Source organism: Ursus arctos, unplaced genomic scaffold (assembly GCF_023065955.2).
Source record: "Ursus arctos isolate Adak ecotype North America unplaced genomic scaffold, UrsArc2.0 scaffold_13, whole genome shotgun sequence".
Taxonomy (NCBI): Eukaryota; Metazoa; Chordata; class Mammalia; order Carnivora; family Ursidae; genus Ursus; species Ursus arctos.
In genome coordinates this window covers 12,670,440-12,684,435 of record NW_026622797.1, presented here as the reverse complement: position 1 = coordinate 12,684,435, position 13,996 = coordinate 12,670,440, and the positions used below count along the sequence as shown (strand labels likewise).

The 13,996-nt window shown below is 43.2% G+C and overlaps 1 protein-coding gene across 1 annotated transcript in view; it reads right to left on the bottom strand.

Moving 5' to 3' along the window:
* The window catches only part of IPCEF1 (interaction protein for cytohesin exchange factors 1), a 172,869-nt gene extending 159,875 nt beyond the window's left edge, over window positions 1–12,994 (bottom strand). Inside the window, exon 1 of the mRNA XM_057310935.1 lies at window positions 12,839–12,994. The gene's annotated coding sequence lies outside the window, so the exon portion shown is untranslated. The remainder of the gene's footprint in view (window positions 1–12,838) is intronic.
* Between the last annotated feature and the right edge of the window lie 1,002 nt (window positions 12,995–13,996).

The following is a 13,996-nucleotide window of genomic DNA, read 5'->3' as shown; positions in this document are numbered from 1 at the left end:
CTATCACAGGCAAGGGGCAGTTAAGACATAAGCCCCCAGATGTTCACCCAAAAAGACCATCAGCACATAGACATTAACCTAATAGGTAGACAGATCCGTGCCCTAAGCCCTGATTGGCACGACTCAGCACACCCTGATTGCTTAAGATAGTTCCGCAAAAGAGCTCATAAAAATCCCAAAACTTAGAAACTTCTGGGGCAGCCCTCTCGGGGCCCCCCTCCCTCTCCGGGAGCTTTGTGCTATTGCTCAATAAACCTCGCTCTCCTGCCCACCACTCTTCATCCGGTCCACCTCTTCATTCTTCAAAGCAGCGTGACCAAGAATCATGGGCACGAAAGGCAGAGAATTCCTGCAACAAGCTTATCAGTGGCCGGAAACAAAACCCTGCATGAAGAAGTTTGCCTAACTTTGGAGCCTCTCTATCTTCCTCTCTTCTCTCTGCCACCAGTTAGCAGTGTCACCTCACTTAAGACTACCGTTCTCTCCAGCGTCAGGTCCTTCCGTCTCAAATCTAAGAGTTGATGCCGGATGGTATCTGAGGTTCCCTTTATCATGCTAGATTCTTGATTTCCCCTTAGAAAAATCAAGCCACCTAAGCCCTCGACGCTATTGAAAGATTCGAAACACAGCCAAGTACATAATAATCTGGTTAGGAAATTCCAAAATATGCTCTATGATTGGTGAACGTGATATGGAGCGATACTCAACCTAAAATACTGACTGGTTTATTATCAATACCAAGAAACAATATTTTAAATCTCTCTTCAAGACTACTAAGAATAAATCTCAGAAGACGACAGAAAGAAAGAATCTTCGATTCCAAACTGCACAAGAAGGTATTAGTATAGTTCTAATTTTTCTGAGAAACAGGAAAAAAGTTTAAAGTTGCCTTCTTGTGAAATGACTAAGAATAATATTTTTAACTATTCACATGAGCGACTTTGTCATGACTTCCTAGATCGGTCATGCAAAAAAGAAAATGAGGTATTTCTTACTGGATTCCCTACCCATTTGACTGCCAAACAGTCCCACATCAGCCTTCTGTTGTGGTCAAATGGCTGCAAAGCCTGAGGAAGCAAATGAGGAAAAGAACAGATTTCCAGACAACTCTATGCTAATTAAGAGATCTCCTGACATCAGGGGAATGTATAGTCTCAGCTCAAATCAGAACCAGTTTCAGTCTTGAATCTTTGTTTTCCTCTCAGCAACTCCAGAGTACTTTCTGGCCCCACTCTGGAATCCATGCTATTAAAATTTCTTATTAGCTCCTACCTCACCTGAAGCTTCCATCTGTACGAATTACAGCACAACATACCTGTGTCACAAGGAGCACGCTCTTGTTCCCCGGGCAAGAAGAAAATGAAAAGACTAAGTATGTGTGGGGTGGGAACCCCTGAGATTCCATATTGCCTACCAGAATAGGATACTTCCTCATAGGGATAATCTCCCCCGATACAACACATCAATGACCAAAAACAATAAATGCAGAATCCAATTCTTTTTAAGTATAGAACAAAAGAGATCCAATTCAAACCGCGCCCTCAAAACAAAAATAGGATGGGAAACAACCTTCCTTTTAACAGAATACCAACAGGACTTTTAAAAGTATAGTCTCTCTTTCAACTAGCACTCAGCCCAAGAAAGTTCTGGGTGGTTGCAACTCTAAAACCAATCCAAGAATTTTCTCTGACAGGGCCCTTCACAAGTATGTTCAGCCATGGAACCAGGCTTCCTATGTGCTGAGTACCTCTTGACTTTTATCACTACACATTGCTTCCAAGACTTCCAGGGGTGAAAACAGCCTTGCTTAGTCCTGAAATTTGACCCAGCATTTTCCAGTCTGTTAGCTAAAGGTGAACCTTAATAAAGGAACCTTTTATTTCCAGATGGGAAAGACACAGTTCCTATCAAGAATATTCTGCTACAAGTTCATTAATTCACATTTAGACAAATGCAACTAAAAATCAGGGAGAATGACATTTTCCTACTTCATACCCTGCAAGACATTTGGCCTATGGATAACTTTTTATGAAGCAAATGCAACTTCTGATGAAAGCCTATGAATGACAAGTACTTATCTGAGAGTCTAAGCTTAATAAATCAAGAAACCAAAATTGGTTGTTTTGTGTATGTATTTAAAATCTTTCAGGGGCACCTGGGTGGCTCAGTTGGTTAAGCTCTGACTCTTGATTTCAGCTCAGGTCATGCTTTCAGGGTTGTGAGATCTAGCCCTACGTGGATTCCTTGCTTAGCGGGGAGTCTGCTTGAGATTCTCTCTCCCTCACCCTCTGCTCTGTGGTAAGGGTGCATTACAGGATCAGGAAAAGCTGTCAGTAAAGATATGTGTGATTGGGATAGCCCCACAATCGCTTACAAAATCTAGATACCCAGCTGACCTTGAAGCAGGCCTTGCGGGGACCTTCGAGGGGATGGTGGTTAGGGAGATTTGAAAGAAACTTGATCTAACGGAAAAGCCAGCATTAACTTCTACCTGTGGAAACATAGGTCTGTATACTATCCAAAGACAGAAAAATCAGGTGGGCTTCATTTCCTGATGGTCTTCAGAGTGTTACTGAAACTAAAGTCATGGGCTGCTTCCTCATATAAGCCAATTCATCTCTATTTTTCCTCCATCACAGACTGCCCCCTCAACCTGGACAGCTTGTCCATGCAAAGCCTTGACAGAAAATAGTTTTAGAAGAGAAGAAGGATGAAATAAAGTAAATCTACCATCTTCAAATGCGAGGAACAATACCTCGTTACCTAGAAAGACATTTTAAATGAGAAAAGGTGAAAGCACCTTAAAAAATAAATGATACAGCCTGTTCTGTTCAGCAGTGAATATTTAGAGGATCTGGATCAGGCACGTATCAGCTCGAGTCTGGACATGTGGGCCAGCTGGTTTGGCGATCTGAATTAGCGCTCACTCGGAAGAATCAGATTGGCTAATTCTCACATTGGTGTTAGTAACTCCTAACAACTTTAAGACCTTTCCCTTCCAGGAATATGTTCATTTTAACCCAGATTTAACGGTGAAGAGCATCTAGGACTAAGGAAATCCAGGCAGTGAACTGAGAGTTACTTCCAACAAGCTGTACACATTTGGGAAATCACAGAATCTCCTTGGACCTCAGTTCCCTATCCATAAGGTGGCAGTGTTGGAGTAAAAGGACTCTCAATTCCCTCCTAGCTCAAATAGGTTTAGCGTCTGATTCTATGCAGTAAGCATTAGCATCGGGCATCCGAGACAGGTGAGTACGGGGCCACCCAACCCAGGCAGGTGTAAGACCAAGAACACGTGCCCAGTGGGATAACCCAGGCTGGGAGACATTGAGGGGCAGAAGATGATTAGACGTGAACTCAAACTTTGCTTTGATGATAAATCAGTAGAGACAACTTATGGATAAAGGCCAGGCAATAGAATTTCCCAAAGGGGGAAAAAACCTCCCTCCCCCTTGACTGTAAGAGACAGTCAACTAGAGTTCAAGACTCAGCTCAGCCATTCACTACCAGCATGGCCTGGACACACCACTGAACCATGCTGAACCTCAGTTTCCTCAATGGATGTGTTACTGTCTGCCCCACGGACAGACAGCACAAAGTCTTTGTATGGATAAAAGAAGATAAACACACACCCCCAGTAGATTGTAATGCAGCCACAGCTCAGAGCTTCCCTGTGAACAAGCATTTAGGATGTAGGAGGAGGTTTCCCTATGAAAGAATAGAACAAAAACAAAAGCAAACACAAAGCTAGAAAAACATTTTTTCTAGCAGCTTCCTACTTGCCCATCCTAAATACAGACACTGAAATACCAACATGTGACGCTTCTCAGATTTTCAATGGAAATGTCTGCATAATAAAAAGACAGCTTAACCTGAGTCTTTGGCAGACTTACTCAAAGCCCCAGGGGGTGTAAGACATTCAAGTAAACCAAAGAATCACAGAATCTCCCGTTACACCAAGGAGACCAGGCACAGGCTGACGAGTCAAGCAAAAGGCAGAGCTCAGAAGGGAGATTAACTAGCCCAAGTACCTGAGGAATAATGAAAAAGAAGCACAGAACCTGGGCCCAGGGGGAGGAAAAGATGCTTGGCCACAGCCGAGATTGCCTGGGGACTGCTGATTGGGGTGAACAGGTAGGGAAAAAGAAGAACGTTTGTCTGACTTGAATGACCAGTTGGCCAGGAAGAGAAGTATCAGACACCAGAACTCACTTGGCCCAGTGACAGGGACAAGCACATAGTATCGAGGTATAATACAGCATGATTGGAAAAACGTGCTGTTAACCCCTAGACAAGGGAAGAAGAGAACCTAATGGCTTTTTCAAAAATTATACCTCACCAAGTTCATTTGTTTTGACCAACTCTCCACGCTTTCTCAGAAGAGCCTGAGGAGAACATCCGGAGAATGTCGGGTAATAATTCAGTTTTAAACATGACGAGAATGTCATTGCACATGCACACTGCTAGCGAGAGGAAACTGAGTGGGGAACCAGAGTTAGATCAAGACAGGAAAGATGGGTTTTCCAATCATTCTGTGAAACAACAGTTGAAAAGAATTGAGGTCAGGGAACTTCCCAAGAGAGAAACTCGAGACACAGCAAGACAGAGAACCAAGAAGTAAATCAGATCAGATGCTATCGTTGACAGACTTAGGGAGAAAGTTGAGGGAGAGTATAGGGCATTAGGGTAGAAGTGGTAGAAAATCCTGAGTCCTGAGACCTACAGAAGTGATAACTGGGGTATGTGATCCATCCCAAAAGATGTTGAATTCAGAAGGATGAGTAGAGAGAAGGGCCCCAGATTTGACCCAAGCAGAGACTTTGAGAGCAATGGTGTGAAACATGAGCCCGTGGGGCATAGACAGAGGCGCTCAATGCCCGAACTTGTCCAGTTTGAGAGAGGAAGCTCTTGCTAATTTGCTCCCAACACAAAGCACACAGGAGTAAGTACTGAATGCAAAGCAGAAATGACCATACCCCATGTCTAGACCCCTGCTGTTCGGAAGAACACCAAAACTTGAAAGCAAAGTCGCCTCAGAGGGAATCCCCAAGGCCTACTTGCTCTGCTCACTTACTCGGCTCTGATAAACGCTCTGGTGTCTCTCTCCTCATAGTAGCTTGCTGGCTTCCCGGCTCAGAATAGGTGGGGATCTGGCGTTCCTCTCACGGCAACTGATTCGTACATAACTGTGGAATGTTCCCGAGTGTTCACACAATAAAACTAACTGGTGCTCTTGTGCCTAGCTCAACCCTTGCTTGACAATTCCCTCTTAAGTCCTCATTACCTACGCAAGAGCAGCTCTACTTGCTTAATCAAGTTGAAAATCCAGCTGCAGAAAATCTTGGTAGCTCCTGTTCCAGGGTAAAATCTAGTTCTAGCCGGAAAACTCTGGCCACATTGGACCAAGAGAGTTCAAGTTCAGATCCGTCTCTTTGACAGATGACTGCAACTAAATCTAACCAAGAAAAGGTGGTGTTAATTCAAATGCTATAAGGGAACTCAAAGGTAATCTTGTTCGTTCTCGTGCAGTGAAACACCTGGAAAATATTAGGTATTCCATAGGCATGTGGTGAATGTTGAATATGCAAAATGGGGCTCCGATCACATTACATGGGTAACATTCATACTCCGATCACATTACATGGGTAACATTCATACTCCGATCACATTACATGGGTAACATTCATACTCAGATCACATTACATGGGTAACATTCATACTCAGATCACATTACATGGGTAACATTCATACTCCGATCACATTACATGGGTAACATTCATACTCAGATCACATTACATGGGTAACATTCATACTCCGATCACATTACATGGGTAACATTCATACTCCGATCACATTACATGGGTAACATTCATACTCCGATCACATTACATGGGTAACATTCATACTCAGATCACATTACATGGATAACATTCATACTCAGATCACATTACATGGGTAACATTCATACTCACCAGTGAGGACAGTTATGTGCCTTTTCTTGTTTGTCGGGATGGCAAGAGAGTTTGAGGTTTATGGTCCAACAAGGAACCAGAAAATAAGGCTTTTAGCAAAATTTGCTTCATGCGTTCAACAGGTGGAAAGAGCAAGGTTGTTATAACTGACCTGCACTTTAAGTGAATTAATAAAATGCTCTTGTTGCAACTATTAATTTGCTAAAAGAGCAGAATCTTCAGACATGTTCAAGAAACACACGAGACTACATATGGCCATCAGACTACAAAAACTATTGCAAACTTCCCCAATACTATGCTATGGTCTGAGGTATCCGAACAGATGATCATAAACAAGTAGCCTAAAAAGGTATGGTTTTCATGTTGATAGCTCAATTTTTGAAAAGATTAAAGGTTTCCTCCTTAAAGCATGACTTAGTATAAATTCAGCCGAGTGAGCTGTGACACGGGGCACCAAGTTACATTCTATAGGAATGAACAATGTTAAACTGAGGCTCCTGGGAAATATTTTGAGTCAGCCTCATTTCTCTCCTTTCTGAGCGATCTGTATTTTCCTATTTTAAACCAAGGTTCAGTATCAATATATACATTCGCCCATAAATGGTTAAACGTTCTATTTCTCTCTGATATTAGAGATCAGTGCATAAGACTCCTAAGGAAGAATTTCCCTTCACAATAGGAAAGAAAGAACCGCCCTGCTCAAATCTGAAATAGAATTTCACACATTTCTGTCAAGCATTTTGAAAGAGATTAAATAAAATGAATAACAAGTCAAAAGAAAATTGAATATAGGTCAATTAAAAGGGGAAGCAAAACAACAACAACAACAACCGGGGGCACCGGGGTGGCTCAGTCAGTTAAGCCTCCGACTCTTGGTTTCAGCTCAGGCCATGATCAAGCCCCCCCTCTACCCCCCCACCCCCACCCACCCCCACCCCCCGTCGGGCTCTGGGCTCAACGCAGAGTCTGATGGAAATTCTCTCTCCCTCTCCCTCTGCCCCTCTCTGGCCACACATGCTCTCTCTCTCACTCTCCCTCTCTCTCAAATAAATAAATAAATAAAATCTTTAAAAAAATAAAAGGGGAATCAAAAATATGTGTTTAGTTTTGTGCAGATTAAATGACTAGGCTCATACAATGATGTTTTCCTGCTAAAAGAATGTTGTTCTGCTAGAGGTAATTATGGTAATAAGAATTAGGGTAATTTAAACTCTATTGAAAAGGGGATTTAACAGATTCTTATGTTGTAGAGAAACCCAAGAATGTGCTTGAAATCCTGGCTACTTATGTTGTCATTAAAATAGCTAGGCAGCTACCAAATTAATTTTATGTATCGAAGGACTCAACAATTTTAGATTAAACCACTTTAGATTCATTAATGACCTGATGGCTCATTAATTGGAGAATTTCCATTTGCTATATGCTTAAAGTTGTAGATTTTATGTTTGGACCAAAGTATCATCACATTGCATTATTTTCCAAGTCAGAATATTTAACCTTTTCTTCCAATATACAACTTGAGGAAGTAAATACCCTCCCAAGCTGACACAAATGCTCCATATCTAGCAAATTACCACATGGGTACAATCATCTGGAGTCCCTTGCTAGATTCAATTTATGAAAAGATGCCTTTTATAGATTTCACAATAGCCTGATTTTCATTTCGTAAATGTGTTTCGTTGTTTAGTGTCTTTATTCATTCCCACTCAATGAGGAAGTGACTCCACTGTTTGAGGCCCAATGCCACAGGTTAAAGTCAGAGAAATGAGTCATGCTGGATTTGGTCCCTAGAAGTGCTTGCCAGCAATGCAGATGAGTTTATCACTAGCACTTAAAATGACGTTTATTCTTTCCCCTTGTTTGTTTCTGGGGCCGTGTAACAAAATACTGCAAACTGAGTGGCTCAAAACAACAGGAATTTATGCTCTCACAGTTCTGGAGGCCAGAAGTTGGAAATCAAGATGGTGGCAGGGCCATGCTCCCTCTGAAACCATAGGGGGTAATCCTTCCTTGCCTTTCCCTAGACTTCTGGGGCCGGTTGGCAGTTCTTTGGCCATCGTTGGCTGGCAGCTCTGTCGCACCCATCTCTGTCTTTATCATCACATGCTGTCTGTGTGTCTGTCTTTACAGGGCTGCGTTCTTATAAGGACACCAGTCGTACTGGATTAAGGGCCCAATCCATTATGACCTCACCTTAATTCAACTAATGACATCCACAACTACTTTATTTTCAAATAAGGTCACATTCTGAAGTACTGGGGATTGGGACTTCAGCATATCTTTTTGGGGGAGGGAGGCACAATTCAGCCCATACTAATACCCCCTTACTAGCTTTAATCTTCTTCTGCCAGAAAGTTCTTGTATGCGAAGGAGTCTCCACATGGTAAGAAACTGGAATCATAGCAAAGACAGAAGGCCCCATTGGTTTATAACGTTGTTACTTTCTTCCACATCAGAAAGCATACTGGTTAGGAATTTTTATCTTTGCTTTTATAGATGAGAAGACTTATGTGTGGAGACGTTAAATGCCTTGCTTGGTATCACCCAACTGTCATATGTCACGGGCAGCCTGGGTCTCCTGACCCCTGGACCTATGCTGATCCCGCTAACACACAGAGCCTAATAGAAAGCCCCATCAATATGGGTCCACTGACACTCAAAATGCAAATTGGATGTTTTCAGATTAGATAAGGTATTGTTATAAATGGGCCACAAGGAGGCTTTTTGCTGTGATGAAACTGTCAGTGTGCTCTGACTGGGGCTGCGGACTATGCAAGGACGGTCCTGAGAGCCATGAACGCCACTGTCCCCCAGACCCCTCCCTTCCCCTCTGGTTGAGTGGTGTCCCTGCATAATAGCACCGGACCGCCTAGAAAGTAGGCTACGGTGACACCCATATGTGCCATCCTGTAGGGCAGGGGAAGTGCCCTGAAGAAAAAAGAGAAAGTCCTTTTCACTACCTCCTCAGGCAGGAAAGGGAAAGGAATTTCACTTAAAGCGATTTCAAAGTAGGCAATGAATCCGCTCAGACCCACCCTTTGCTTCCCAAGTCTTGGCCTCAAACCACCAGCTGATGTAAGAGAATCCCTAATGTGAATGAAAACAGCATAGGGCCCTGTGGCACAGTGGCCAGGCCCCAGGGGAGACACACAAAGATCTGGGTTTGAAGCCCCTCTCTGCCCCTGCCTCGTGTGGGGGTTTAGACAGGATACGTTTCCTCTCTGGGCTTCCGGCTCATGGAGACGACAACTCCCGTTTCCCGGGATTGTTTTGAGAAGTGACTGAAATTGTTCAGGTACTAGTGAAAGTGCTGCTTACGGTGCCTGGAACATAGCAAGTGTTCAGGAACATCGTCGCTCTTTATTCAGTGCCCCACACACGCAATATCTCGAAAATGCTACGGACTCTCTATTCAAAAGTCTATCCCGCTATTTCTAGTTCAAGTCATATCCCACGCTGGGCTATCTGGGCAGGAGGTTTCTTGTCTGTTAGATTAATTCTTTTGTTTCTAACCTTAACTCACTCTCACTAATGTATTCAGATATTTTTGCAAGAGCTTATCCACATTCTAGTAATTTGGGGGTGAGTTGAAAAACTTCAACGGTCACTTAGTTTGGGAGGCCTGTCTTTTGTTCGCACTTGGTCATCATTTGCCTCTTTGGCAAATCTCTCACCCGGTCATTTCTGAGACAAAGGAGAGTTGCTCAACACACCTACGAATCCAAGTATTCGATTCCGGGTTAGCCTCCAATCAGGGACTCCTCGCTAGTGACAGGCTGCCCCTGGCACTGTGAGATGGGGTAGCCAAGAGCTTAACAACAAGAATTACTTCTTGACTTCACAAAAATGTTTTTCTCTCCCTGTGTATGCCAAGATGTTATAAAGATAAGTCAACATGCCCTTAAAAAGTAATTAGTCTTATGCTGGCAAGTCCAAATGTAATTTAGAACTATTAACTATGGAATTGACTATTGAACTTGCTAGAAAGTCATCCAATATAGGTTTAGAAGCCGTTATAAATCATCCAGAGAAAATAACCCATTTTTTAAAGTGATTCTAGGCACGAATTAGACCAGTCAGCCCCAGTTGGGTTCTTATTTATTTTCACACTAGAGCTATCACATGATTCCATACCCATCTTAATCTCAAAAGGAATCCCCAAACATTAAATAACATAAACTGTGTCATTTCTTAGATTGCCATGAACCACCAACATTAGCATACTACCACTAAGAAGCTGCTTTTGTTTTATTTTTGGTGGAAGATTAAAAGAGAGTTAAATGTTTGTTCATTTATTTTAATTCAACATTTATTTTGTATTCAAATTATTAAGGCAGCCCAGATATGCTCCACTAATGGAAAACTTGAGGGAAAAAAGATAGGAAAGTACAAAGACAAATATAACTATCAGCTATAAATCCACTAATCATGTAGTAACATTTTAGCATATTTACCTCAATCTGGCTTCTCTACAATATTTTTACATAGTTGAAATAGTTGTGCGTCTGCTCTCTTTACTTAGCATTCATAAATGACAATATTTCCTCAAACATCCTTGGGTTGGTGTTATTCCTTTATACAGATCTGCTGCTGTCTGCTTAACCATCCTGATAACTAAGCAGAACATTTATTCCTTTTTTTTAATTTTTTTTATTATATTATGTTAGTCACCATACAGTACATCCCTGGTTTTTAATGTAAAGTTCGATGATTCATTAGTTGCGTATAACACCCAGTGCACCATGCAATACGTGCCTTTTATTCTTAATACATAATTCTTTAAAAGAATCATGCTTATTTATGTAATTTAGAAACTACTGAAAAGCATAAAGAAGAAAATATAAATTGGTAGTTAAATTTGTAGAGGTGGCTGTGATGATTTGAAAGCTGAAGAAAAAACACTGATAATGGCCATTTAGTGAAGACCCATGAAGTAGCAGACCGTGGGCAGATTTGTGACCTTCACACACAACCCCAAAAACTCAGACTGTTCTAATCACCACTTTTACAGGTCCAGAGCTCGTAGATTTTGAAAAGATGGGTCTGACCCCATGTTTATGTTTTCTCCTGGCTACATCATATTGCTCTCCCAGAATCACCTCCAGTCCACCGCCATGTCTACTGTCACACTGCCACCGTCACCACCATCACCTCCACCACCACCTCCATCATCATCTCCACCATCACCGCCATCATCACCTGCACCAGCTCCATCATCACCTCCACCACCTCCACCACCAGCTCCATCATCACCACCACCACCTCCACCACCAGCTCCACCACCACCTCCACCACCTCCACCACCAGCTCCATCACCACCTGCACCACCGCCATGACCACCTCCACCACCTCCACCACCAGCTCCAAACCCCCATCACCACCAGATCGCCACCCTTAGGGCTTCTTATCCCCATCACCACTTCTTTCCATTTCATTTCTAGATGCCCTTTCTTCTCTTCTCACCCTTATATTTTCCTCTCTTGCTTCACTTTAACCTCCAACAAGCATTTTCTTAAGTGTCAGAGTAACAGAGAGAAAGCAAAGGCTACCCACCACCCTTGCTTTAGAAACAATCCCCATCATGTATCCATTCGACAAAAGCTGACGGAGAGCATCCTATGTGGCAGACATGGTTTTGAGCACTCAGGGTATAAGAACTCCCCCATTTGCGGTGTTTCTTCAACACCAAGAGCTCATTGTTGAGGACTGTCTTCATGTTCACATACTGTTTGCCATGTGAAACACGCTTGCAAATTGTCAGCCTGTGTTGGCGTTACCAGTTCCCATAGCCGAGCCTCCATGCTGGATGGAAAGCAGAAGTGAGCTGTTCAAGAAGGATACCCCGCGTCAAAAGGAAAGTCTCAGGCAATCGTCATGAAGTAATTTCTTATCTCTTATTGCCACAGAAAACTACCACAGGAAAGAACTTCCTATTTCCAGACTCGGCTGATGTGCGTTTGCTTAATGCAGCTTGCCTGTAAGCGTTTACAGACACACCCTCCCCCGAAAAGACTCTTGATGTAGACGGCAAGGAAAGGAAGAAGATTAGAATATCGATTAAAGAATGAGGACCTCAACAAATACATACACTGAAGTCCCTTTCCTCCTCACTTGCATGAAAGAAACCGTATTCTTTCTGTTCCTATTTTCTATGTAAAATAATTAGGGGGAGAGGAGTCAGATTCTGTGTATGACTGTGCACGACCTAGGACAGGAGTAGGAACACATGGGCCCCTGCAGAAAAGTAAAACCCACTACCGCAGTCAGAGATGCCCTGCTGGCTGGTAACTCAGACTCCCACAACTCCAGTTCTCTCCCGTCCAAAGAAAACCAAATGCCCCAGGTGCACGTGGTAAAAACCTCGGGACCAATGTTACCTACGTTCTCATTTATATACAGGTGTGATTTCAAGCCTGGGACTTTTCCCGAAGAGTAAAATCCCCTCCAGCTGCCTGCCTCCAAAGGGGGTCCTCCACAAAGAGCACAGCTTCTCAAATGGGCGGCCACACGGAGTTTCCCCTGCAAACTCCTCAGGACCCAAACAAATGTTTAAGTGTGCTTTTCTAAACCAAATACATGGTCCGCAGTCCAAGCAACTGTCAATACAACATCCATTCAAGAAAGAGAAAAGCAGACTGAGTATACAACCATCCTCTCAGGGAATGAGAGAGTAATTTTGACACTGGACTTCCCAGCGGCAGGCTCATGAAGAGCTGAGCAAACATTGTATCATCTCCCAAGAGTCACATTTTAAAACTCATCGCCATGCTGAAAGAGAGAGCGCCAGGGTTTCGATTGCTTTGCCACCTTGATAAGCCAAGCAATGACGTCTGATACATCAGCCAAGGAGTGATTTTACTTACATGCAAGAAAAAGAGAGTAAATCCAAGAGCTGGCTGGTTATCCCTGAGTTCAGGAAACTCATAATCCACTGAGGCAAAGGCTGGGATTCCACCCCTCACAGCCAACAGCTCTGGAGGCTCGGTCTACACAGGACTACAAATTAGAAGCTGAGCAGAGACTGAGGCTCTTTCGAAAGAAGAGGAAGTGTCATCTCTACTTCCTCAATTTTCTGGTTCTTCCCTCTTATTGTTATTGATCCCTTCCTCGATTCCCAAATCCAAGGCACTGGGCACGCAAAGCGCGCATGTCTCGTCCGTCCAACTTCACGTAACCCTAAACACCACCCAGTGTCTTCGTTTCCAGGACACAGGCCCAAACATTACCTGGTTTTGCTTTCCTGTTTTGGAGGCAAAGACGTTTATGCACAGCCACGGAGGGTGGGAACGTTCGCAGAGCTGTTCTCGTGTGTTCGGTGGAGATGCCATTTGTTCATCACCCACATCGTTTAGGCTCAATCTTATTTCAAATTTCTCTTCTTTCCCTTCTCCTAATAGTTCATAATGCTCTTCTCAATACGGGAGGAAAGCATTTTTGGGTAAAAATGAGTCTTAGCTTGCCACTGTTTTGCAGCACAAATCATAAATTCTCTAATAGCAGAACTTGTCTTTCCCCCACCAGGCAAGAAAATGACAGGCTGTGAGTCAAAGATACTTAAACTCCTCACCAATAAATTCCTGACCTCCCACGGCTCCTTTCCAACAGCAGCATCTTGTTTCTTGGGAAGAGTACAATCTCTTTCTATTTATACTCTGCTTTCAATGAAAAGGAAACAAACCATTAGAATGGAGCTCGTGACCAGTGCAATTTTCCAGAATGTGGGAGCTGCATCGTTAACATGGTTATCGGCTATCTGATTGTGTTGACACTTAGAGGCTGAAAATGACCAACACCTCAAAGCTTCTGTAGGTCAGAAGTCTGGGCCAGCTTAACCGGGTTCTCCTCCTAAGGGTCTCCCACAAGCTATATACTCAAGGGGTCTATCAAGGCTTCAGGCACCTTAAGACTCGACAGGAGAGGGAAACTTCCAAGCTCACTCCTGCAGTTGTTGGTAGGATTCAGCTTCTCACAACTCCGAGACTGAGGGCCTCAGTTCATGCTGGCTGATGACCAAGGCCACC